At 36.7% G+C, this 24597-nt stretch overlaps 1 long non-coding RNA gene across 2 annotated transcripts; it reads right to left on the reverse strand.

Moving 5' to 3' along the window:
• Window positions 1-13160: 13160 nt before the first annotated feature.
• LOC138404593 (uncharacterized) lies at window positions 13161-17779 on the reverse strand. 2 transcript variants are annotated; one of them, XR_011238482.1, is made up of 4 exons: window positions 17119-17779; window positions 16810-17004; window positions 15480-15535; window positions 13161-13317 (listed from the first exon to the last, which is right to left on the reverse strand). It is a non-coding gene; the product is annotated as an uncharacterized lncRNA (long non-coding RNA). The 2 variants fall into 2 exon arrangements; XR_011238483.1 differs by lacking the exon at window positions 15480-15535.
• Between the last annotated feature and the right edge of the window lie 6818 nt (window positions 17780-24597).

Here is a 24597-nt window from a genome sequence, read left to right on the forward strand (position 1 = left end):
TTTTGTTTAGCTCTGAGAAGAACTTTTGCGTAGGTGTAGTTTTAAGAACGAAATCTAAAAAAATCGCACGAAAATTATTAGACTTCGCGCACGACCGCTGCGTAGAGAGCCGACCTCGCGACTGAGCCGCGCGGGTACCTTACTCATAGATCTAAACTCCCCTCCCGCACGCGCACCCCCGCCTTGGTGACGCCCACTTCGCAACGGGCCGTGCATGGACTTGTAACGCGCCTAATATTACGAATAAAAATTTCTGTCACTTTTGGTGCGGGACGAGGAAACACTACATAGACAACTTGACACACTCACTCAACAAAGTTTTGTGTCATTATTAACACACACATATCTAAATCTTCAACACTACTACATATTACGCACACTAATAAGTTATATACATCAACATACAAAGACATTACGAGTGTAAGACAGTCAAATTGATTTGCGATGCTACCGTATCGATATTTTAAAATATATCGATAGTTTTTCAGAAACAAAAGTAGAAGTAAGAATTTATTACTCGTATTTAATTACTTAAAACCAGTGTTTGGTCAGCGTAGCGTATTTTTGCATACATTCACCTCACTTAATAGGTAATTATCCCAAAAACTAATAATGCAACGTAAAAATAAGAAAAATATTTATTTAAAAAATATGCACATACTTTTTTACTTATTTTATATCATTTTTAATCTTTTGTATTTTTTTATAAAGTCTTGAATACGCGTGAACAGCATGAAATTACGTAGTAGTACGATAGTGATTGCGGTTCGATTATCGATATCGATGAAAACATTTTCTTTATTATTAACGACTAAATTACCGTCTTCAAGTCAAGTAAAGAATAGTTATTATTAATTACCACAATTTTTTCGCTACCTATACTTGTAATAAAACTGGTCGATTTCTGTGATTTCACGTACTTAATACATTTAAAAAAAAATTAAAGCAACGCAATTTTAGTGATAGGCGCGAAATGTATAAAATTTATGTATTAAATCGCCAAGAATGTACATAACATTAACCTAATGGTAAATAATGACGTGTTAAAAATAGAAGAGGCCACCGTGTGTGTTTACTAATTTATTTTCATAGTATCATATCTGTCTTATGGAATTTTGCTGTGGGGTAAAAGCGGCAAGTATTGAGAAAATTTTTGCATTGCTAATTTGTAAGGGCAATACGTGTTATATTTAATAACTTACATTTAATTTTTTTGGACAAAGAGTACACCATATTGGAATTACCATGTAAACCCAATGTGCAATAAATAAATGATTGATTGGAAAGAAAAAAACATTTTATTGATTGATATACCTACTAATTATGTTTGGTAGGCTTTTGCGCGGTCAGGTTTATTTTGTATTATATAATAATATAAGTCATTAATAAGCACATTTTCACTATCGAAATTTTAAATGAAAATTTCGTTATATAAAAAAATACAAAAGATTAAAAATGATATAAAATAAGTAAAAAAGTATGTGCATATTTTTTAAATAAATATTTTTCTTATTTTTACGTTGCATTATTAGTTTTTGGGATAATTACCTATTAAGTGAGGTGAATGTATGCAAAAATACGCTACGCTGACCAAACACTGGTTTTAAGTAATTAAATACGAGTAATAAATTCTTACTTCTACTTTTGTTTCTGAAAAACTATCGATATATTTTAAAATATCGATACGGTAGCATCGCAAATCAATTTGACTGTCTTACACTCGTAATGTCTTTGTATGTTGATGTATATAACTTATTAGTGTGCGTAATATGTAGTAGTGTTGAAGATTTAGATATGTGTGTGTTAATAATGACACAAAACTTTGTTGAGTGAGTGTGTCAAGTTGTCTATGTAGTGTTTCCTCGTCCCGCACCAAAAGTGACAGAAATTTTTATTCGTAATATTAGGCGCGTTACAAGTCCATGCACGGCCCGTTGCGAAGTGGGCGTCACCAAGGCGGGGGTGCGCGTGCGGGAGGGGAGTTTAGATCTATGAGTAAGGTACCCGCGCGGCTCAGTCGCGAGGTCGGCTCTCTACGCAGCGGTCGTGCGCGAAGTCTAATAATTTTCGTGCGATTTTTTTTAGATTTCGTTCTTAAAACTACACCTACGCAAAAGTTCTTCTCAGAGCTAAACAAAAGTTCTTTTCAGGGCTAACCAACAGTTCTTTTCAGGGCTAACCAACAGTTCTTTTCAGGGCTAAACAACAGTTCTTTTCAGAGCTAGACTATTACACGCTATTAACATTTTCTTAAACATTTGAAAATGCCTAAGAGAGCCAGGTCTCAACTTTCTAAACATAGTTCTCAAGCACGGGCAGCAAGAATACGTCGTATGGGAGAATCTTCACCTCAACGTTCACAACGCCTTGCTGAACAAAATCAGAGAAACTCTCAGGTACGCGCACGAGAGTCGAGTGTCGAACGTTCGCAACGCCTTGCACAACAAAATCAGAGAACCTCTGAGTTACGTGCACGAGAGTCGAGGCTGGAGCGTTCCCAACCCCTAAGTGGGTTAAATGGGGGATAGAAGTTTGTATGAAAGTCCGTCTTTTTTCCAAGTTATTTGCATGAAAATTGGTATTTGGGTTTTCGGCAACAAATGAAGAAATACCTATGTATTTCAGGATTTTCGGAAATTCAACCCCCACCTCGATTTTCTAAATTCCACCCGAGCGAAGCCGGGGCGGGTCAGCTAGTCTTATTATAAAATGTAAAATTTTAAAACGGATACTTATAACGGTCGTTTGACTTAATAAGTGATAAAACTTAATGAATCTACCTATCCATAAGTAAAATAGAAAATATACCTAATACGCAAATTGACTTATGATAAATGCAAAAGTAGGTTTGTTTTTTGGTTTGTCTTTCAACCACGCTGCAAATTATTAAATTTTGAGAAGTTGCGGTCATCAATAAATTTTCAGTGTTCCATGCTGTCCATCCGTCCATCCATCCGTATGTCCGTCCGTTAGCGGGCTGTACCTCGTGAACTGTTTAATCGATACAGATGAATTTTTTTCAGAATGTGTATTTCGATTGCCGCTTTAACTGATAAAAAATTCTAAATTCTAAATGGGCGCCATAAAAATTAAAAAAGTGCTATTTCTTGTACAATGATGAGAAGACCTTCGTGTGCAAGTCCAACTCTCACTTGACTGATATTTTGACCCGACTACGGCAAAGCCAAAAGAAAGGGTTATGATTTTAGCAGTCTATGTATGTATGTATTTATAAAAGCAAGTTAGCACTTCTTTCGTAGTTTCGTAGATATCCTTTTCCATATCGTATGTTGTCCTAAACAAACTCTTTTTCAGATATTCCCGTTTCAAAGTGGTACATAAACCGGGTTTTATATCAAAGGGCGACATTTACTATCTGGAGAAAGTAGTGTTCCGTACATTTTCCGCGAAACAAAGCTAGAACTATAAACAAAGGCTTTTCCCTTGCTTCTCCACAGTAATGAGAAAAAGTTTTCTCAGTTGAAACAACTTATCACTGCGAGAACTCCTTTTGGCTTTAAATAATAAGGACGTTTGAAGTGAACTCTGCGTTTATGTACCACAGTATAAAGAGAGACACAGTAGTCCGACGCATTTGATATCTAGGTAAATAACGACCACAACAACCACTAGAACGAACTAGAGTAGGGAACTCTCGGTTTGATCCTGAATCGACGATACGTCAAATATTAGGCTATGCTATGGTGACGTAAAATCAAAGGAAAATAGGGTTAGTTTAGGGCTACCTGCTAGAGGTGCCAGCCAGATCACCTCCCAGTGTGCCTGGGTGCTGCTGGTCCCTTTTGGATGCGTCTAAGGGGAAGAGCAGTATTCGGGCCGGTGCACCCCGGTAACATGGTTAATAATTTTTCTTCAGGGATATTGTTGGCTAATGACCTGACGGGGGCAAGTTTCTCCGCGTGTCAATCTGACTAGCAGAGCGCACAGTGGACGAGGCGAAGGATGGGACGCAGGCGACGTACGCGGGATCGCGTTGACACCCGTTGGGCCCGGGGGGGTGGGTTTATCTCGCGAGTGGGTCCCGTTGGAGGGTCCGCCTCGGCGGTCGCGGTTGATTGCTTCGGTGTTCCCGCCTTGCTTTTTCACCTTCTTAAGTAGTAGGAGGGCGGGTGACGTATATCGAACGCTGTACGTTATACAATATTTTGTATTTTGGCGGATTACAACGGATTAAGCTTGTGGTTTCTTGAACATTATTTTTCTCTTTTCAGCTCATAATTTAATAGCTTGGAAAGGGTTTAAAATAAAGCTTAAAAAGCTTTTAAGAGCTCGATCCTCAGTAACTAGAAATGACCTGTTGGTCACTAGGGATTTAATATAAGTAAGCACATCAGTTGGTCTGTCGGTGGGAGACTTCTGTAATGGTTTATTAGGGTTCGGTACTCAAATGGTAAAACTGGAGGTTTAATAAGCGATTGAGTGATATTCTGAATCCATATTTTTGAATCCTCTTCTCTTTTGCAAAATAATTGTCTAAGTACTTTAATAGTAATCTCACGGGCACGACTATAAATTATTTTCCTACTCATATTAATTAACCCAGAAAGGAAACAACAACTAAAACAAATTAACAAAAACGTAACAACAATAACAAACAAAAACTAAACAAAATGTGTGAAATTGCAATGATTCTGTTATGTAGATGTACCTAACTACTTACCTATATGTGCGCGCTGCGACTCGCAACGCGGGCCTTTCACTTTAGACATTAAGGCAGCTCAGTTCGGTGCTTTCTTCATACAAACGTAGGAGGGAAAATACAACAATGTGGCTAATTCCTTTGTACACAATTTCTAAACTAAACTAAAATATCACGTCTAAATCTATTGCTATCCCTTTCATAATGTTGCTTGTGGAAAAGGAAAGCACTAGATTTAGACCTGTTAATTTAGTTTAGTTTAGAGATTGTGTACTAGAGAATCGGCCCCATTATTCGATATTGTACGCACAAAACTAAGAATTATATCGATTTATCTCGTCATTATCTAGGTTCAATGATATCTAAAACATTGAAAAAAATATTGATTTAAAAGTTACGAGCCTCAAAAGATTCCTATTTTAACACTAAATCTATGACAACTTTGGGCGTAAATAAATAAGATTAGGGATATGAAAATCCTAAAACAATTTATCATTACACGTAGTTTATTTATTCATTAGTTGAAATAACTTTACTTTGCAAACCTAAATTCAGTAGTTTTTTCTCAAAAATACTTTTCCCAAACTACTGTTCAACCCTTTTCAAGCGCTAGATTTCGGCTAAAATCATCATGCTTCTCACCCCAAAACATTAGACACCGCGCGGGTGGCGGAGGGAAGGGCCAGCCCAGCGGCGCGCGGCTGCGCGTGTAATATTGTGGTTTCTATGACGACAACTGTTGTTATTAATATGTTTTCAAAAACAAAAGTCGTAATGATTTTATAAAATTAATTTTTATTCAGTGGCTATGCAAATGTGTAGAAGATTGAGCAGAGCAGAGTCAAAAAGTCCTTCAAATACTTATTGCATTTTGTACATTGACCTCTGGAATTTGAAATTTGGACACCAATTTTATTCATTGGTTTATTGACCTGACTTTGTTGTTGAGGTCCTAGTAGGGATATCTACTCGTGTGGTCCTAGTACAATAGGTAAGTAACTTTGTTTAGTTATTTATTTTATCTAATTTTAAAAAACCGGCCAAGTGCGAGTTGCTCGCGCACCAAGGGTTCCGTACTCAGGTATTTTTTTGACATTTTGCTCCATAAATCAAAAACTATTATGCATAAAAATAAATAAAAATGTGTTTTAGAATACACACAATACAGTAAAGCCCTTTCATATAATACCCCACTTGGTATACTTATTATACATTGAAAATTGAAAATACTAATTATTTTTTCATTAACACACTTTAATTTTTTTTTGTAAGTTGTAATCACAAATCTATGGTTTTCGGATTTATTCCTTTACTTGTGCTCTAAGACCTACGTACCTACTAAATTTCATGATTCTGGGTCAACGGGAAGTATCCTATAGGTTTGTGTGACAGATACGACACAGACGGAGAGACGGACAGACAGACAGACAACGAAGTGATCCTAAGGGTCCCTTTTTTCCTTATAAAGTACGGAACCCTAAAAAGGTACCTGTATATGTATAATAATATAGGTAGGTAGGTACCTACCTGGTGGTATTTCTTTGTATTTTTAGGGTTCCGTACCTCAGAAGGAAAAAACGGAACCCTCTGTCTGTCTGTCTGTCGGTCCGTCTGTCCGTCCGTCCGTCTGTCCGTCCGTCCGTCCGTCCGTCCGTCCGTCAGTCCGTCCGTCCGTCCATGCGTCGGTCGGTCCGTCCATCGGTCCGTCTGCCCGTCCGTCTGTCCGTCTGTTCGTCTGTCGGTCTGTCCGTCTGTCTGTCTGTCCGTCTATCTGTCTGTCTGTCTGTCTGTCCGTCTTACAAATAAAGTACGCAACGCTTCGTACAAATAGTACTTTTTTATTTATTTACTAGCTGACGCCCGCGACTTCGTCAGCGTGGATGTAGGTTTTCAAAAGCCCGTGGGAACTCTTTTATTTTCTAGGATAAAAGAAGGCAGGTCATGCCTGTCGTAGAGGTGATGGCCGTTGGAGCCGGAAAGTTCTTGAGTGGAGACCGCGTAGGTATAAGTAAGCGTAGTGTGGGACGCCTTCCAGCACGATGGACCGACGATATACAGAGGCTGGCGGGAAGTGGCTAGGTGAGGAAGGCTGAGGACCGGGTGTGGTGGCGCTCTTTAGGGAAAGCCTATGTCCAACAGTGGACGACCGCAGGCTGATGATGATGGAAAAAATCACGTTGATCCGTTGCACCCCTCACACGTCCCTATCCGCCTTCTCCACTCCTGTCACGCTGGCGAATAAGTTTGGAATAGAATAGGATTTCGATGGAGTGCGTGGATTTTTGTGAACGGAGTTCAACCATGTAGTCGTGGTTTGGTACAATAGTAAATGGTACAATATTAATTCACCAACAACAGTTCCTAAAACCCATAGAATAGGAGTGCAGTACCCTGCAGCATCAGTATTGAAGAGTTGGAACTTAAAGTTCAATAATGGTATATATGTTTGGCATCTACAATATTATCTCACAATCAACAGTGGCTTAGGAGTGCAATAAATACCCTGCATCATCAGGGTTGAAGAGTTGGGATATCGAGTTGAATTATGAAGTCGTTGCTTGGTACCTAAACCAGAGATAGTTTATTCTAAGCGTACCTTTAATATCAATTCAACATCAACTATTCCTAAAACAGCTGATTGAAATCCAAAAGTACAAAAGCTACCCGTCATTATTATGATGATGGTTGAGAAGTTGGAACTTGAAGTTTTAACATGTATGGTTTCTAACAAAAAAGAATGAATGAAATCGGACTACGCGTTAATGAATTACAGCTCAGTATACATTTTAACTTTCAACCCCTCTCCTAAGGGAACCATGCTGAATTTCGGGATAAAAAGTATCCTATATCCTATATCCTCATAGTATGACGTCAAATCGTACCAAGTTTCATTGGAATCCATTCAGTAGTTTCAGCGTGATGCGCGGCCGTGATACAGACAGACAGACAGACAGACAGACAAAAATGAAAAAAATTCCAGTTTTGGGTTCAGTATCGATTATAGAGTGCCCTCGAAAAAAAAATTTCAAAATATCTTCAATGTACAGAATTTCACCTGTTACAGTTTTATTATAAGTAATAAAATAATAATAATAATATTGATTCAGATACAAGTTAGCCCTTGACTGCAATCTCACCTGGTGGTAGGTGACGATACAGTCTTGCTTACGACTATTTCGGATCGGAAATTCTTGGATTCAGGTTAAATGCAGTGCAAAAAGAGAGATCATTAGGATTCCGTACCTCAAAAGGAAAAAGGAACCCTTATAGGATCAGTTTGTTGTCTGTCTGTCTGTCCGTCTTACAAATAAAGTACGCAACGCTTCGTACAAATAGTACTTTTTTATTTATTTATTCAGATACAAGTTAGCCCTTGACTACAATCTCACCTGGTGGTAAGTGACGATACAGTCTTGCTTACGGCTATTTCGGATCGGGAATTCTTGGATTCAGATTAAATGCAGTGCAAAAAGAGAGATCATTAGGATTCCGTACCTCAAAAGGAAAAGGGAACCCTTATAGGATCAGTTTGTTGTCTGTCTGTCTGTCTATCTGTCAGTCTGTCAGTGTGTCTGTCAAGAAACCTGTAGGGTACTTCCCACTGACCTAGAATGATAAAATTTGGCAGGTAGGTAGATCTTATAACAGTTATAACACACGTAAGGGGAAAAATCTGAAAACAATGAATTTGTGGTTACATCACGAAAAATAAATAAAAATGTGTTCATTAACTTGGACGATTTAACCTATGGACTTGTAACGCGCCTAATATTACGAATAAAAATTTCTGTCACTTTTGGTGCGGGACGAGGAAACACTACATAGACAACTTGACACACTCACTCAAAAAAGTTTTGTGTCATTATTAACACACACATATCTAAATCTTCAACACTACTACATTTTACGCACACTAATAAGTTATATACATCAACATACAAAGACATTACGAGTGTAAGACAGTCAAATTGATTTGCGATGCTACCGTATCGATATTTTAAAATATATCGATAGTTTTTCAGAAACAAAAGTAGAAGTAGGAATTCATTACTCGTATTTAATTACTTAAAACCAGTGTTTGGTCAGCGTAGCGTATTCTTGCATACATTCACCTCACTTAATAGGTAATTATCCCAAAAACTAATAATGCAACGTAAAAATAAGAAAAATATTTATTTAAAAAATATGCACATACTTTTTTACTTATTTTATATCATTTTTAATCTTTTGTATTTTTTTATATAACGAAATTTTCATTTAAAATTTCGATAGTGAAAATGTGCTTATTAATGACTTATATTATTATATAATACAAAATAAACCTGACCGCGCAAAAGCCTACCAAACATAATTAGTAGGTATATCAATCAATAAAATGTTTTTTCTTTCCAATCAATCATTTATTTATTGCACATTGGGTTTACATGGTAATTCCAATATGGTGTACTCTTTGTCCAAAAAAATTAAATGTAAGTTATTAAATATAACACGTATTGCCCTTACAAATTAGCAATGCAAAAATTTTCTCAATACCTGCCGCTTTTACCCCACAGCAAAATTCCATAAGACAGATATGATACTATGAAAATAAATTAGTAAACACACACGGTGGCCTCTTCTATTTTTAACACGTCATTATTTACCATTAGGTTAATGTTATGTACATTCTTGGCGATTTAATTCATAAATTTTATACATTTCGCGCCTATCACTAAAATTGCGTTGCTTTAATTTTTTTTTTAAATGTATTAAGTACGTGAAATCACAGAAATCGACCAGTTTTATTACAAGTATAGGTAGCGAAAAAATTGTGGTAATTAATAATAACTATTCTTTACTTGACTTGAAGACGGTAATTTAGTCGTTAATAATAAAGAAAATGTTTTCATCGATATCGATAATCGAACCGCAATCACTATCGTACTACTACGTAATTTCATGCTGTTCACGCGTATTCAAATTTTAACCTAATTTGTATATATCGAGGGTTGCAATTGTTTAGAAAAAACAAAATATAGTCTCGTGAGGAGTGTGACTCGTTTCTACCGAATTATTACGTACTCAATTACTGAATCGGTAAAGTTCTCGATTGTTATTTTATTATAATAATTTATGTAATTTAATTTATAGAAAGCGTTTATTACACCAAAAATACTTACTTATGAAATGAAATTCCATCTTTTTGTAAATTTGATGTGTTTGATTTGTTCTTGCACTCACTAACGGCACAAACAGGCATTTTTCACCCAGCGTGTAAGACGTCGTCACACATCGAAAACGATTCTGACAATGACAAAATCGATTCCGCAAACAGTGTTTATAAACGCAGTGGATTAAAAATCCATTACTATTGACAGAGGGGAATAATCATGCGAGGCGCGTCCTTAGGTTAAATCGTCCAAGTTCATTAACGAATAGTTAGTATTTTCAACTTTCAAGTAAGATTAGTAAACCAAGTGTGATATCATATAAAAGGACCTTACTTGTACATCAAAAACCGATTTTATTTATTTTTATCCATACTAATATTATAAATGCGAAAGTGTATCTGTCTATCTGTCCGTCTGTCTGTCTGCTAGCTTTTCACAGCTCATCCATTTAACCAATTTTGATGAAATTTGGTACAAAAATAGCTTGCATCCCGGGGAAGGACATAGCTACTTTTATGATAAATAAGATTTAGTGGATACCGCTATTTTTCTGGAAATAACGTTAGATGCGAAACTTCAATGGGGCTCTCATATAAATAACTTATCGAACAGACAGTTCTGCTGCATATGCGGTAAAAAAGATTCGCCAGTTGACAGACATAGAAACGGCGAGACTAGTATATTTTAGTTACTTTCACAGCATTATGTCATATGGCATATTATTAGAAAAGAAAAAGAAAGAAAAGAAAAAACGTTTATTTTTTAAAGCTGTACCACACATTACCAGTTACCAACTGGTTAGGTTATCCCAGCGCCTCTTATACTTGAGTAATAAAGTCAAAAAACCTCAAGTAGAAGAAGCGCCGGAATAAAGTATGTCATGTGTGGCACAACCAAAAAAAAAAGGTCCCTACTCAGCATAAATGCATATTGTCTTGCACAAGTACAAAAACATACAGCGCTGGTTTTCAGTAGAAACCCTGATTCAGATGGCACCACGGAATTATTATGGGGTAATGCTGCTGATATAAATTCTATTTTTGTGCTGCAGAAAAGGGCTGTTCGAGCCATATATAGTATGGGACCACGAGAGTCGCTGAGAACTAAATTTAGAGAAGTTAAAATTATGACAGTGCATAATCAATATATTTTTGAAAATTTATTGTACGTATATAAAAACATAAATAAATTAAAAAAAAAAGTGACTGTCATAAGTTCAAAGTGACTGTCATAAGTTCAAAGTTTTCATAAAACGTAAACTAATTAAAAAATCCTATTACATTGTAAAGGATTATTTAAATGATAAGCAAGCTTGGGAATGAGTTGCTCGGCTTTGTGATAGTTCTAATAAGTTTAATTTATGATTTTGTAAAGTGGTGATAATAAAAAGAATACCCGGCTGAGTTAGCTGTGGGCTCTTCTCAGTCTTGGGCACGTTTGGAATAGAGGTGATTCATTTATTCATTAACCTGTTAATTTAACACATATTAAAGTTTGTTGATTACATTCGATACTAAAAGTTAACAATTTTAAATAAAAAAATATTAATAAATCAAAAAATACATAATATTATACCTAATTATGTCCCATACCTACGTTCTAAGTAGCTGCAGTAGGTAGGTAGGTAGCGCGAAGATTCCAGGAAATTAAAATTCGAAGCGGGCGCGCGGTGCAGTGGGGTGGGGAATGAACAGCAGTGTGATTCTCTAAGGTAAAATAATATTTACATCGGTCGCACATCGGATGTTTCCTTAGATGTAGCACATTTGTTATTCTATTAATCGCGTTCGACTCACCTTTGCGACACTAGCGCTTCACCCGCGAGTGTGATCGATGTAGGAAACGGGTTTTTGACATTTATGTATGGAATTTGCTATTCTAATTGCTCGCCTTCGACTACATCGTACGCCCTCGCCTTCGATTCTATGTGTCAAACGGAAAAGCGTCTCCGGTGTAGCTTTTCTCTACGATGCACCATCGATGCACGAGTTAAATTTCGTTGTAAACATAGAAAAACTTTAAAAGAAAGGTGAAAATGTGAGTTTTATTTTGTTATTTTCTATAGTAAGTATAATTAAATGATAAAAAAATATCTGAGTTAACTATTTATCGTTTTTCACTTCAGATGGCTGCTCGCTTAGCTCAAGTACATTTTTCTTATTAGAAGAAGCTAAACAAGAGGAATACGAAATAAAAAGGCGTGCAAAAGGTTGTCAAATACGTGGTCTTCGTCTGCTCTCGACAGACGCATTATGTAAGAATATTTAGTATCACGGAGGAACTTGTGGCAATGTTAGAAAGGGATTTGCTCCCCTACATCAAGAGCTAGTCGTGCAGTGGTGTATGTATTATTTGGAGTTTAAAACGAAGATTTAGATGCCTTCTAGTTCATAGCGATTATGACCCAGGGATGGTGGCCAGAAGATTCATTATACTTAGCATGTTGCATGCACGTTTTACACAACATACTACAACATTACCAGCGTTGTCATTTCCAAATGACATAATCCGAGAAGAACATAGGATAATGAGCATGCTGCAAAGGAATCCTCGTCAAAGCAGAGCAGAGGGCTTAGAAGAAGGACAAAGGTGCCGAGAACTCCTTGCTAATCGCTCGTGGCGTGCAAGACAGATGCAATAATAAATAAAAGATAATTCTCAATTTCAAAGCCTTTATTTATTCCTTATCTTAATCTTAACTATTTACATAAATTTTAATGTTATGTACATTTTATATCTTATACCGTGTGTGTGTTAGTGTTTTTCAATAGTTAATTATAATATATTTTATTGCATTTCTCGTTCATTTGTTTTTAATATTTGTGTGGAAAAGATAATAAAAGTGCAATATAAACTTAGTTTACATTTTTTTACCATAGAAAAACAGACGGGTTTTGTTATAGACTTTTGGTAGAAAAAAATGAAATAATTCCCACAGGATTTAAAAGCTTCTCAACTGCTAGAGGCTCAGGAATTTTAGTGTCTTCCACTGCTTGAGAAGAATTCATGATCATCGTGATCAACCCATAGCCGGCTCACTGCAGAGCACGGGTCTCCTCTCGGAGTGATAAGGGTTTTGGCTATAATCTACCACGCTGGCTATGTGCAAATTGGTAGACTCGCACACCTTTGAGAATATTATGGAGAACTCTCAGGCATGCAGGTTTTCTCACGATCTTCTTCTTCACCGTTAAAGCAAGTGATATTGGATAAAAAGCACAAAACTCCGAAAAGTTAGAAGCGCGTGCCCGGGATGGAATCCCCGACCTATAGCCTAGTGGTTAGGACGTCCACCTTCTAATCGGAGGTCGGGGGTTCGATTCCGGGCACGCACGCATAATGTTGTCAAAGGTGTGTGAAGTGTACCAATCCGCACATGGTCAGCGTGGTAGACTATGGCCAAAACCCTTCTCACTCTGAGAGGAGACCCGTACGTACTCTGTGGTGAGCCGGCGATGGGTTGATCATGATGATGATGATGATGAATCTCCCTTGTGAGTTCTTCGCCTGCAACAGCCACAGTTGAGATTAGGGTTTACGGAACCGGTCCTTTTTTGAGAACCGGGAATTTCGGTATTTTTACCCAAAGGAACCGGGATTTCCCGGTTCTTTCGGGAATTTCGGTTTCTTCATAGTTTTTTTTATATAAAACAAGTTTTACGCTTTAGAACTCATAAAAGTAAACCGCAATACGCTTTAAAAGTATTTTTTATTGGAACTTATATTGTGTGAGTTTAAAAATAAAATAAAACTAGAATCAATCAAGTCTTTTCATATTTTGCTTCTATTTTCTATTCAGCATTTCACTCATCTTCTTTCGTCAAAGCAATGTTTTGTACTTCAAGTACTTCAGAGTCACGGTCACGGTCTCTCGTCGGTTCACCTTGTGAGCTTGGTACTGGTAAGGGTTGAGCTGGATATGCTGTGGTTGTTGAGGTTTTAGTGCGGCTTAGCAATGATACTATTCCGTTGCACATTTCATCACTGCTTGGGTGAGGAAATACTGTTAAATCTTCATCATTTTGTTGAAGGAAATAATTTTATGGATTTTGCAAGTAATTCAGCGTCGCAGCAGCAAAATTGAGACGCCTTTTTGTGTATCAACAAAGCGTTGTCCCCATGTTCCTCATGGCACAGTTTTTCACCGCCTGAATCGAGCGGCTCCCTTTGACTCGTTTGATTCGTCTGTCCACCTAGAGGGGGTCTTCTAACGCTGCGCTTTCAGGTGCGAGGTCGCCATTCCAGTACCTTGGGAATTGGGATCGTATTTTGTAAATATATATTGGCTTTTCGAATTACGAGCGCTCATTGCCACTTGAAATGAAATGAAATGAAATTCAAATATGGATCTGACACATAGGTATAATACTTACTTAGAAAATATTACTGTCTGTCAACATAATCTATGACAACCTCACAACTAGTACGTAATACTACGATAATTTTAAAATAAATTTGAGTAGTGAGCAGGCTTCATTTTGAGATAAATAAATCCCTATTTTATTATTCAACCATTACCAGTACATATAAACACAAATTTCATTCAAAAATAATAAGTTTATAGCGTAATTTTACGAAGAAATGGCGGCGCGCAGCTCCGCCCGCCATGAAAGCCAAAAGGCTACTGGCGGCATTTAGCGCCTGCAAGAAAATGAATAATTTCCGTTCGTTTTAGATTATTTAAGAAATGAAAAACATTTAGTTTAAAACCAATAATTTAAAATGATAAGATAACCTAAACATATTGTTTTGTGATGGTTTGAATTTAACACGTTAAGCCGTTAAAGAAAAAAACAACAAAACAAGTTGATGATAGCAATGTTTTCAACATCAATTCTTCAAAAAACGGGATAATTTGAACAAATGTGATAGGTCATTATGATCTTCACAAATTGAAGTTTTTTATTACATGTATTTAATAGCTGTTAATGCTTTAGGAAAGAAAATCTTTTTCTTCAAATTTAAAGCATTTTCGCGATTTGACACTTGCTTTCCCCTTAAGATAAAATTCCCGAAAGTACCGAAAGAACCGGGAAATCAAATTGATTTCCCGGTTCTTTTTTACTGACAAAAGTACCGGGAATTCTCGGTACTTTCGAGACCGGGATTTCCCGGTTCTGAACCCTAGTTGAGATATTATGAAAGAGTTGAAATAATTAACTAGTCAAAAAAAATCCGTAGGTATATTTTATACTAGCTTATGCTTGCGACTTCGGCTGCGTGGACTACACAAATTTCAAACCAATATTTCACCCCCTTAGGGGTTGAGTTTTCAATAATCCGTTCTAAGTGGATGTCTACGTCATAATAGCTATCTGCATGCCAAATTTCAGGCCGATCCGTTCAGTAGTTTGAGCTATGCTTTGATAGATCAGTCAGTCACCTTTTTCTTTTATAAAAGCTAGTATAGACTAGCTGATGCCCGCGACTTCGTTCGCGTGGATTTACGTTTTTCAAAATCCCACGGGAACTTTTTGATTTTCCGGGATAAAAAGAGCCTATGTCACTCTCCAAGTCTTTATCTATACCCATGCAAAAAATCACGTCAATCCGTTGCACCGTTGCGACGTGATTGAAGGACAAACCAACAAACTAACAAACCAATAAACAAACACACTTTCGCATTTATATAATGGTACGGATATAATATATAATAATATTATACACACCGCAGGCTCGAAATAACTCTCCAAGTGTGGTAAACTTTCATCATTTATATATCATTCTGAAATAAGAAAAAAAATAGTACTTTATATTATAGGTAGAGTTTTATTAGGTATGATAAGTATTAACTTTTTATTATTTAATAATTACTTGAAGATGGAAACAAATAAACTATTAATAAACTTAAATCTAAAAAAAAAGAAAACAATATTAAATTAAAACTAAAATAAATTAAATTAAATCTAAAACCTCATCGAGACCACCGCAGCGAGGCATTGTACCCAAGATGCTGGCAGCATTACCCCTTTGGATGGCCAAACTAATTCTTTGGCCAAGGTAGCTGCCAGCTCTCGGGTCCCCGGTTGACTCGATAACTCTTTTCGCAATTTCTTCAAAAAGAGCTCGAGCCCCCGGGCCCCACGGCCCCAAGGTCTCCACACCAAAAGGCACGAATACGAAGCTCCCATCGAGGTTTTCATATTTGCGCCTTTTGGCCTGTTCGGCGCTGATGGCCGCTGCACCCGCCATAGAGGAGGTCGCCTGAATGTGGGATGCAGCTAAAGTGTCTACACAAGTCGCATCCCAAACAAGCGACCTGCCCATCTTCCACGGTACGAGCGTCATACCATCAGGTCTCTTGCCATCGCCACGTGCCAAACCAATAGGTACTTTATATTATTATTTTAAATAATTTTTCATATTAATTACGTACCCATACTAGCCATACCTAATACCTACTTAAACTTTAAATGCGAAAGTGAGTCTATCTGTCTGCTAGCTTTTCACGGTTCAAAAATTAAACCAATTTCGATGAAATTTGGTGCAGAATTAGCTTACATCCCAAGGACGGACATAAGCTAGATACTTTTTATCCCAGAAAATCAAAGAGTTCCCACAGGATTCTTAAAGGGCCATCTATTTAACCCATTTATGCATTTATTTGTAATTTGGTACAGAGGTAGCTTGCATCCCGGAAATTGACATAGACAACTTCTTATCTCAGAAAAGCAGAGTTCCAACAGGATTTAAATATTCATTTATAGAGATAACATAGATAACAGACAATTCAAAATCTTCCTATCCTTTTGCAAAACTTTCTCCACCCATAAGAGAATCAATTATTAGGTTATTTAGATCTGCTACTGCTATATTTTCATCCATACCACTGCCTGTTCTTTCTTCTAGCAATAACCATGCTACAGCATTTTCTCTTTGCATCATCTTTTTTATCTTTCCAATACTGTATTGTATGACAACATTTAACACTAGGTAGATACTAACATTTATACTCTGCTTAGAAAGTAGATTGTGTCTTTGAAAATAATATTTACATACCTTTTGCTATTGTTGCCAAGTTTTGATGCAGCCATTTGTATTCATCCAATATTGTCCAACTTCTTGGTGATGCTTGGTGACTACGGTCTCTAGCAAGGGCAGTGCGAGCGTGCCCAGTTGCTAACCATGGTTTTTACTCCATAAATTTGAACAATTTTTCAAGTTGAGCAGTGGATGGGGCAATATTGCGAGGCACTGAAATTTATAATTAAATCGTTGGTCAGCACCGAAAGAACAGTTTGATAGGCAGTCTGACACAAGTTTAAAACCACTGATATCAGAGTAAATTAAGTTTAATTAAATACTCACTTGTATTTTAAAACAAAACACGATAAAACGACGTACAAAGACGAAGTTCACGCACTATTTGTTGAGTTGTTGTGACGACCTATGAAGTCACCATGGCAGTAAAGGAATTATAAGTGCTCCACTAACCACTTGATTTATTACGTGCAGTTTGTTTTAAGACTAGAGTTTTTTGTCGAGTAATCGTTTTTCAAGGGTGTAGGTGATCAGTAATTTACCAATACCATTTTTAATTTTGTGCTGACTGACATCTTGCACGGCGGGAAGCAACTTTTTTTTTAATGATGCAAAACAAAGGCAAAGGTCTCCTGCCTATGTCCAAGATTTTTTTAAATAATGATAATTTCTCATAGTATTTTGCATTTATTGCTTTAACTTTGTATAAAAATAGCAAATGTAATCATAAATGAATTTTAAACCCACTATAAATGCCATATTTCGTAATCGTAACTTTTTATCGGTATGAAAATAAAAATAGGATGACATCACTGGCTCATCCGAGATAACATCGTAGAGCCCGTCTCAACCATAAGATCGCCGACGAGCTTAAAGCCACTACAGAATCACAAATTTACAACCGTTGCTGGCCTGGTCGATCTGTACGATGTTACCTCGCAGACCACATCGATGTTGGCAACGTTGAACCGTTCTTTAGAGAATCACATAGCAGCACAGTTGCAAAACGCGCGCGCGCCGAGACATACCGAAGGCGACCGAAACCGATTACGTCACGCGATATCCGCGAGTCCGCAACAAGTAGTCGGTTAAAAATACCGATGTATTGAATATGGTTAAAAATAGCAAGTCAACTAATGTTTAATACCACCTCATCGATATGATAATAAATTTAGCATATCAGTTAGCAAATGATTTGTTGTTCCCATCGAATACATACAAAGTGTTATCAAATAAGTTAAATAATTTTGTTGTTAATTTTGTTGATGTTTTGATTTGATACACAAATAATACATAAGTTAAATAACTTTGTTGTTATTTGTTGATGTTTTGATTATTAACGATAGTGCGCGTTGGTAGACTTTTTACTAGTTTATTTTATTTCGGTAATTTGATGATGATGACTTTATTAAAAAAAAGGATTTTTGGCATTCCTTCTCTCGTTATGAAATAAAGTTGGTAGGTAGGTATTGAGTATTAGTTAGCATTCGTTTTTCGTGTTTAAGTAGGTACCTACTTCTTTAGCAGGTATAACATGATATATGGCAGGTTTTAACTTTTATATAATTTATCGAGGTTCGAATTAAAATTCAAAATTCAAGTGAGAATTTATGTACCTAGTAAGTTAGGTAGGTACCTACCTAGATAACTTAAATTGATTTTATATACTTATTTAAGTAGGTAATCCATACTTGTTCATATTTAGTATTATAAATGCGAAAGTGTGTCTGTCTGTCTGTCTGCTAGTCTTTCACAGCTCATCCGTTCAACCGATTTTGACGAAATTTCTGACAGAGATAAACAACACAGAACGACAAGATTCTTGTCGTTCATAAGATAGCTTGCATTCCAGGGAAAGACAGGCTACTTTTTGTCCCGGAAAATCATAAGAGTTCCCACGGGATTTTTATAAACCTAAATCCACGCGGATGAAGTCGCGGGCATCATCTAGTCTATACTAATATTATATTATTATACATATAATATTATAAATGCGAAAGTGTGTCTGTCTGTCTGCTATCTTTTCATGACCCAACGGTTTACATCCCGGGGTGGTGAATAGAGTAAATGATGGTGGTGTCGATAATAACAGAATATGGAAACAAATTGATTCAGTAATAATATCATCAATTGCTCCAAAGACGGCGGAAACCAAAGCTCAAGAGGAGCTAGACATGTTTTTGAAGGAGACTGTAGTAAATAGAAAAGTTTGCCCTTTGACGTGGTGGAAAACCCACCAATTAATATTATATCCAGTGCAATACAAAATTTTCAAAACCAAGTGTAACATACTGGTTAGTTCGGTGCCGTTTGAGAGGGCATTTTCGAAGGCGGGCTATATCATTAATGATAGAAGGACTCGCCTCAGTACATCAAAGGTGGCCCAAATCATGTTTCTAAATGTAAATAAAATCTATTAAGTAAATGCTAAAAAAAATCCAAAAAAAAGTAGAAAAAAATTCTAAATGTCAATAAAATCTATTAAATTAAAAAAAACCTAAAACAAATAAAAAACAAGTTAAAAAAAATAAAACGTAAGTAATGTAAGATAAAATCAATGAACTTCTAAATACGCCTAGGCAGTAGGCACTGATGGGTAGCTAGACAGTCCTAAGCCTGTTTAAGTATGAAGGGAATTTCATTTTTTTTTAACCGTTATATTTATAACGTATTTATTTATCGATATTTTTTTTTAACAATTGTTTTTAGCATATTATGAACATTTAACAGTATTTGACACCACTAGTTTGGAACCCTCGTAGCGTTTGCGAAATAATTATCACCACTATATTTTACAAATCCAACAACTGACAATCGAAAAGAGTAATTTATTACCTATTTTGAACAAATCATTTGACTTTGACTTTTGATCCCGGAAAATCAAAGTTCCCACGGGATTTTTAAAAAACCTAAATCCACGCGGACGAAGTTGCGGGCATCATCTAGTGCATACTAAATAGTTTTTGATTTATCATGCAAAATGTCAAAAAATACTATTTACCTATTTATTTATTTTTATTTTTCACTAGCTGCCCCGGCGAACTTCGTACCGCCTAACAGTCGATTCTTTTTCAGGAATTTTTTAAAAAAATTCTCTCCGTAAGAACCATATTCGTACTTCAAGGAATATTATAAAAAAAGAATTAACGAAATCGGTTCAGCTGTTCTCGAGATTTGCGATCAGCAACACATTTAGCGATTCATTTTTATATGTACCGAAATTCTAGTTACATAGTAGTAATAAATTAAGTTACATTGTAAATGCTTATCTCTAAACAGAGATTTAGAGATAAACATTTTACTATTGTAGTACGGAAACCTCGGGGCGCGAGTCTGACTCGTACTTGGCCGGTCGGTCTGTCGGTCGGTCGGTCGATTTATTTTAGAATGCATCGTATCGACAGCTGGTGGTAGTAGTTTACATATATCCTACTAATATTATAAACTAGGTGAAGCTATGATAGCCTAGTGGTTAGGACGTCCGCCTTCTAAACGGAGGTCGGGGGGTTCGATCCCGGGCACGCACCTCTAACTTTTCGGAGTTATACGCGTTTTAATTAATTAAATATCACTTGCTTTAACGGTAAAGGAAAACATCGTGAGGAAACCTGCATGCCGAGTTATGCCTCCATAATGTTCTCAAAGGTGTGTGAATTCTACCAATCCGCACATGGCCAGCGTGGTAGACTATGGCCAAAACCCTTCTCACTCTGAGAGGAGACCCCTGCTCTGTAGTGAGCCGGCGATGGGTTGATCATGATGATGATGAGGTGATGCCCGCGACTTCGTACGCGTGGAATTAGATTTTTAAAAATCCCGTGGAAACTCTTTGATTTTCCGGGATAAAAAGTAGCCTATGTCACTCTCCAGGTCAACCATACCCATGCAAAAAATCACTTCGATCCGTTGCTCTGTTGCGACGTGATTGAAGGACAAACCAACGAACCAACAAACAAACACACTTTCACATTTATAATAGGTGTAGTGATGTGTGTGTGTGGATGTTTGGATGTTTGGATGTTTGTTACTCAATCACACAAAAACGGCTGAACGGTTTTGGATGAAATTGGGAATGGAGATAGATAAAAGTGTTAATTTAGGGTATACCCTAAATTAACACATAGGCTACTTTTTATCCCGGAAAATCAAAGAGTTCCCACGGGATTTTTAAAAACCTAATTCCACGCGGACGAAGTTGCGGGCATCAACTAGTAATAAAATATAATTTGGACTTATCCGAATTCCGAAAGTCAGGGTTGTCAAATCACACTTATATTATAAAGGCGAAATTTTGTATCTGCGTGTGTGTGTATAGGTTTGTTACCCTTTCACGCAAAAAGTACAAGACGGATTTGGCTGAAATTTGAAATAGTGATCGCTTTTGAAAGAGTTCTCGCGGGATTAAAAAACCACTATATCCTCGCGGACGAAGTCGCGTGTATCATCTAGTTACAAATATAAGTATGTAGGTCATATTGTGTGCTTAGACAATTTAATTATATACTTGAGTTTTCGTGTAACAGAAACAAAAATGGATTGGCGGAAGAGGAAAAAGAAACGGTTTAGACTCGCAAAAGCTTCTCGCAAAAGCAAATCCTTTGCAAAGAGGAGATCTATTAAAATTCATCAGAATCTTTCCAAACCATAATATTATCTTGTGATGATAATGCCATTACTTTTTCGGGGTTATTCCCGTGCGTCACACCCGACGTGAGTAACAATGTGACTCGACGGGAATTTTATTTGACTGAATATGTACTTTTCCGGGATGCTGAATTTGATAATGACATTTATTTTCAAATCCAAAATAGCAGACATGCACTTTTCACAAAAAATAGAAATGGGTGTCGTTTTCAGGGTTTCCAGGATGCTGGTTTTGATAATGACATTAATTTTTTAATCTAAGATGGCGGGCCAGCACTTTTTATAAAAAATAGACGCGAGTGTCGTTTTCAAGGTTCTCCAGGATGGTGAATTTGATGATGACATTTATTTATTTTTAATAAATACTTATATATTATACTTCTATTTTAGTGGATCACGGGATTTTCTTTGGCAAGGAAACGACAAAGCAAAAAATCGAATTGAATTAGATTATGATGCTATCACACCGTACCATTTAGAGCCAGCTTCTGAAAGTTTGACACTGTGTTTGTAAGTTGATATTATTTAGATACTAGCAAATGCCCACGACTTCGTCCGCGTGGGCTACACAAAATTTCGAACCCCTATTTCACCCCCTCCAGAGTTGAATTTTCAAAAATCTCTTCTTAGTGGATGCCTGCGTCATAATAGCTATCTGCATGCCAAATTTCAGCACGATCCGTCCAGTAGTTTGAGCTGTGCGTTGATAGATCAGTCAGTCAGTCAGTCAGTCAGTCAGTCAGTCAGTCAGTCAGTCAGTCAGTCAGTCAGTCAGTCAGTCAGTCAGTCAGTCAGTCAGTCAGTCAGTCAGTCAGTCAGTCAGTCAGTCAGTCAGTCAGTCAGTCACCTTTTTCTTTTATATATTTAGATTAGGAATTAGGATTAGGATAATATAATTATTATGTTACTAGCTGCCCCGACGAACTTCGCACCGCCTACAGTCGATTCTTTTTCAGGACATTTTTTAAATTTTTCTCTACATAAGAACCATCCCCGTACTTCAAGGAATATTATCAAAAAGAATTAGCGAAATCGGTGCAGCTGTTCTCGAGATTTGCGATCAGCAACACATTCAACGATTCATTTTTATATAATAATATTATAGAGATTTACTATTTGTTGTCAGATTTGTCAATGCTGAATTATGTTGTATTTTAGTGACTCAAGACATTCCTTTTAGAAGAAAACAAGGAAAATAAAATGAATGTGCCCAATATAGTACCACTGAAATCCAACATGATGCTGCAACATTCAATTCTGTACTAAATATTGAAAGGTCTACCCATACCATACTTGTAAGTTGTTATGCTATGTTTTTTGCATACATTCTATATAGATAATACTCACAATATATTTATGTTGATTGTATGTTTATTAATTCCAGAAATGAAATGGAGAGCTTCAATAGTTCTGCGTCGAATGATACATCTAATGTGACTGTTGAAACAGAAAATGATACATATTGTGTTTATGTGTGTAGTGGGCTTTTGGAGGGAAATTGAATTGTACCTACTTCCTACTTATAAAAATAAAATTTTCATTTTTGAGATCAAAGTGGAATTTATTTAGACTTTTTTATACACAAGTAGATGGTATATATAGTTTTTAGTCGCTACTAATAGATAAGTGTAGGCAACAAAATTTATTTTCACAGACAAACGAATGTGTAATCATGTGTTCCTAATAGGTAATCCGCCAGCACAGAGAATTCAACTCCTAGAGTACGCATATACAAGGATTTACATGAAAACAAAATCGTAAAATGTTGGCGGGGGACAGGGGAGAATGCTTTGTTGTGATTGGTGGACTGACTAATAAAAACAATGTGCGGAATGAGGGTACCGAACGGGCGTGGGCGATGATTCATTTAAAATTCCGTGGGATCGCCACTATTTAGCAATGCAATTCCTTAGGTACAGCATCAGGGTCGAGAAGTGGGTCTTCGAGTTCAATGATAAAGTCTTTACTTGGTAGATATAGGTACCTACCTCTCAATATCAATTTATAACCGACAGTTTTAAAATCCCATAAGTTTTGGTGGTCATGTCCCCTGCAGCATCAGGATTGAGGAGTTGAAATCCACATTTTATATAGGACAATGTTGCAAAGTTTCTTTATCAATTAAAAAAAATACGCAAATCGGTTCAGAAATCTCGGAGATTTCTGTGTACATAGGTAGAAAAACACAACTCCTTTTTTAAAAGTCGGTTAAAAAAGTATCCTTTGTTAATCCTCTACTTGTCTGTAAAAGTCCCGTCAAAATAGGTTCTGCCGTTCCGAAGATTAGCCCGTTCAAACAGACAGACAGACAGACAGTTTTTAAAAACATTTGATTCAGCTGTTATGGTACAGTTCAAATAACAATATTATGAGCTTGCGGTAGTTATTTCGAAATTACAGACAGACACTTCATAGAAGTATGGATTTCTATAATATAATATAAGTACGAGTTGTTTATACACGCTGAGGTAGTAGTTACCTAATAGGTATGTATGTAAGTGAGATTTTATAGTATTCATCAAAAGATAAGTAGGTAATCATTATCATTCAAAAAAAATTTAAAAATATCTATTTCAGTAGGTAAAACAATTTCACATAGTGCGTAGTAATTGGGACCATCCCAGTAACTGTTTTAGTATTGCTACGAGTACTCGTGGCAGGCGACCCCGCTCTTCCATAAAATCTTATACAATAATAATTGAAATAAGTAGTTCCTTCATAAATCATATATTTACAAAAATTCATTGGTGACATCTGTCCAACTATCTGTGTGCCATCATCAATATATCCGGACGCTAGTGTGAGCGCATGCACTCGCTACACTGCTCATCACTGAGTCTATTTCTTTCTATCACAATGTTAGGTGAAATAGCATACAGGTTACCCACGTGGGCCGAGCAGTTCGGACGTGCATCCAGCGTCACCTTAAAGCAGTGTGCTACCACCCGGCTTGTTTCACTGACGTGCGTACACGCCCTCCTTTTAACCTGAGAAACTTAACAGTGGCGACGAGGATGGGATTCGAAATTGGTAGAAATGTCTACGGGATCGCTCCCGACGGGTTTGGGGTCTTTCGGGGTCTCTTACGGGGTCCTATCAACTTTTGACCATCTCTCACAAGAATGGGACAGCTACAAGTCGCGTTTAAATCAATGGTTTATT

This window comes from Maniola hyperantus, unplaced genomic scaffold, assembly GCF_902806685.2.
Source record: "Maniola hyperantus unplaced genomic scaffold, iAphHyp1.2, whole genome shotgun sequence".
Classification (NCBI taxonomy): Eukaryota; Metazoa; Arthropoda; class Insecta; order Lepidoptera; family Nymphalidae; genus Maniola; species Maniola hyperantus.